General features: G+C 38.6%; 1 pseudogene; it reads right to left on the bottom strand.

The window, feature by feature from the left end:
- Nucleotides 1-997: 997 nt before the first annotated feature.
- On the bottom strand, nt 998-2,506 carry LOC127561536 (E3 ubiquitin-protein ligase RNF8-like; annotated as a pseudogene).
- Nucleotides 2,507-2,947: the final 441 nt, after the last annotated feature.

The following is a 2,947-nucleotide window of genomic DNA, read 5'->3' as shown; positions in this document are numbered from 1 at the left end:
TTTATGACTTCTTAAAATATGATATTGAGGCTCTTGTTTTGGGTTATAACTTTCAGATAATTCAATGACTATTAAATTAATTCTCTTTATCTAGTTTCTTGATTAGTTATTTTCACTTTGATAGAACATGTTTTCCTTATTTTTTTCAAATAAAAAACTAAGTTTTAATTAAATACATTTACAAATATATACACAGTTCCTAAGAAGACAGATCATATTTCTATGACATTTGGTAAAATGTATTGGTAACTCCAGATGTATGGCTGAAGGAAGACAAACCCTTTAATAGGACTTCAGCAGGACAGAACAATTGGTCCACTTACCACATATTGGAGCAGAAAGGAAAACGTGATTGTGTGAAACTTTAACAGAGCACATCTGCTCTAAATCAATGAGATATGACTTAGTCTCCCTGACTAATATTCGTTAGTGGAGTAACATCTGCTCCTGGATATATCTGCTTTGTTGCAGTCAATGAGCTGCCTGTGTTTGCTTGTGAAGCTACATTGGTGCTAAAAGGGAAGGAAGGTAAACACACCAAAACCCAGCTAAGCAGCTGATACATTTTATTATTGGAAAATGACATCTTTTTGTGAATGGATATTTAAGTCCACCTAGGAGAGATATACCTGTCTTCCTCCTACAGCAAGACTGCTTAGCTACACCAGGCATTTGGGTAATTCACAGGTTCCTCAAAAAGTCAAAATAAAAAGGGACAAATCCCCATTACCCTATTTTTATGATAAAGCATCCTCCACAAAGTGACAAATAAAAACACTCAATTTGGGGAGCTACTCTGGTAAACAAGATCATGATGCAGATAGTGATAGAGGCAGGAATTCAGTGCATCATGTTCAGATCTCTGTTCCAAAGGCAGGAATGAATTACTTCTGAACAACGTTCCTCCAGATCCTCATTGAAGTCTCCTTGTTGCTTATGTTAAAGGGAGCTTCAATCTTCAGGGTAGGCTGTTTGCTCTTCTTTCATTAATGAGAATTTATTCTCTTTCTTTCATTTCAGAGCTCAGTTTCTCAACCATCTTGTTGATGCAGTTGAATAGGACTAGGGAGCATGTTTCAGATTCAATATCTTGTTCAACAGATGGAACATTTCACTTTTTGCTTAATTTACTCATTGATGCAGTAGGAGTAAAAACTATGGGCACAGTTCAAGGTGACAGCCTCAATGAAGTATTCCAAGCAAATGATGCATTGAAGCTCATTTTCTAGGACATCATTCATCAGGTTAGAACCTCTTCCTTCTGTGCACTCACTTTCTCTTTCTCTTCCTTGGTCTGTTCCAGCTCTTTATTCTTAGCTTGAATGATTTCTTCAAAGTCCTTTTTGTTCTGATTTAATTAATTCTTTTATTAAAATATGACGTTCCTCCAGGACCTATGACAGCTGTTCCTTCAGATCCATTTCCCATGCTGTTTCTCCAAACTCTCTAAGTTCTGCTCCTTCCCCTGAAAAATTTTCTTTAGCTGCTCTACTCTCTGCTGTTGCTGGATCTGCTCTGTAAATAGTTAGTCCTATAATTCCTGGAGCTCCTACTCCATCTTCACAATCGATTTCCTTCTGGGCCCCCTTGTGGCTTTGCTGATTTATGCTCAGAAGAGCCACCTGCTTCTCCTGAACCTTGACCTTCAGCTTAAGAATTTTGACCATTGTCTTCTTAAGTATGTCCAAATTGCTCTGGGGCTGTGACAAGCTGGGGCCTTTGTGCTCCTTGCTCTATAAGACTTGCCAGCTGCTCTCTTTCTATGTGGTCCAGGAGAAGCCAACTTTTAGATCCATGTTTTAGGGACCTGTTTGGCCATTTAGGCTCTTCCACGGGATTTCCCTGACTGCTCATAAGTCAATGGACACTTAATTTACTTTGATTCTGAGTCTGGAGAGTCCTCTGATCTAGGACTATTCAATTCCTCTAAACTACATTTCTTTTTGGTTCTTGAACTCTTACAACTACTGTTTCTTAGAATAAGATATAAGTGAATCTTGTCCAAGTCCTCTATTACTGCACATTCAGATTCTGCATTCTCATTTTCTAATGGAACTCCAAGCTGGATTCATTCCTGTAAAGGTTCCAGGTTTCCTTGTTCAGTCAAACCTCATTCACACTCTTGCTATCATTGTCCACTGGCCTCAGTATTACATAAGAAAATACAGTGGTTTCAGGGAAGCTGGATGGCCATCGGATAGAGGACCAGCTTTGGAGTTAGGAAGACCTGAGTTTAAATCTAGCCTCAGACACTTCAACACTTATTAACTGTGTGACCCTGGGCAAGTCATTTAACCACAATTGCCTCAGCCAAAAAAAAAGGAAAAAGAAAACACAATGGTTTCAAGAAATCATCAATGGACAAATTTTTGAAAGAAGCTGGTATGTGACATCAAATCTTCTACCAATTGTCACCTCTCTGTGATCCTTTAGCAGCAACCACTTGGCACTCATCCTCACCTGTGCAAGCACCAGGCCAGGCAGCTGCCCCACCGGGATCCCCCATGGGAGGTCAGGCTAGCACAGACCTACACTCGACTCTAGTCTGAGATCTAATCCTCACTCTCTCAGTTAGCACTAGGCAGGACCCAGGTCTTGTTGCTGCCGCCACCACCATCATGTCTAAGTAACAGATGGAAGCCCAAGTTTTATTTTATTTTGTTTTTCTTCAGTTTTTTGTTGTTGTTGTTGTTGTTTTACTTTATTTTGATACTTCTTGTGTCATAGAGACATTAGCTTTTTGGGGGGATAATTTTAAGGGCATTTTTTCTTGGGTAAGGTATTATACCACTTATTCTGAACTGTAAATTTTCTTTCCAAATCTTTCTTTCTTTTGTAGCTGCTTCTTTCTTTTTCCATGTTTCTTTCTTGTATTTTCATTTGCTTTTAAAAAAATCTTTTTTGTCTGAATTAATGCTGAACAAAACAAGCAGAAGAAGGAATATAT

This window comes from Antechinus flavipes, chromosome 4 (genome assembly GCF_016432865.1).
Source record: "Antechinus flavipes isolate AdamAnt ecotype Samford, QLD, Australia chromosome 4, AdamAnt_v2, whole genome shotgun sequence".
Taxonomy (NCBI): domain Eukaryota; kingdom Metazoa; phylum Chordata; class Mammalia; order Dasyuromorphia; family Dasyuridae; genus Antechinus; species Antechinus flavipes.
Note: the sequence above shows the minus strand (reverse complement) of the source record. Positions and strands in the feature narration are given on the sequence as shown.